Source organism: Arachis ipaensis, chromosome B05 (genome assembly GCF_000816755.2).
Source record: "Arachis ipaensis cultivar K30076 chromosome B05, Araip1.1, whole genome shotgun sequence".
NCBI classification, from domain to species: Eukaryota; Viridiplantae; Streptophyta; class Magnoliopsida; order Fabales; family Fabaceae; genus Arachis; species Arachis ipaensis.
In genome coordinates, this window is record NC_029789.2 from 143,229,085 (window position 1) to 143,229,739 (window position 655).

The window sequence follows — 655 nt, forward strand, 5'->3', positions numbered from 1 at the left end:
AATGATAAATTAAACTATTAAAGTGGAGCCATCTTTAGTTATTATTATATGAATATTTAATATATAGTGAGCTTGGGGGTATCTAATAATTAACGTTATATTGGACAAATCCTTGCCTTAATTAGTATTTTTGTTTTTTCCCGTAGAAAGATACAAAAGACAGCTATTACATGCCCATATCACATCTAAGCACTATTCAGTATTCACTATTCACACGTCTTTTGGATAAGATAGTCATGTTATATGATTTTAATTTATTTTAAAAATAAATATTAAAGGAGGAGCTTGCTATAATGGAAAATCGGAAAGCCTCTTAAATTGGTGTATATTTTTTCCTTAACGTAATGTTATTTTCACACATATATTTGTATATATTTTCTATATGCAATGGATTTAGTTAAAAGGAAATGAAAGAATAATAATAATCTAAAAACAAAGCTGCTCTTTTCAATAAATCAAAATAAAATCTAATAATGTAAAACAATATTACTAGATACCCTGGTAGAAATAAAATGATAATACTCTTTCATTCTATTATTCATGAGTTAACTGAGGATGAATTGGCTTAATTATGTTTTTAATTTGATAAATTAAAAGTAAAAACAATAAATACGGGCATCTAACTATGCTGAAATGAAATTTAACAAGTGTAACA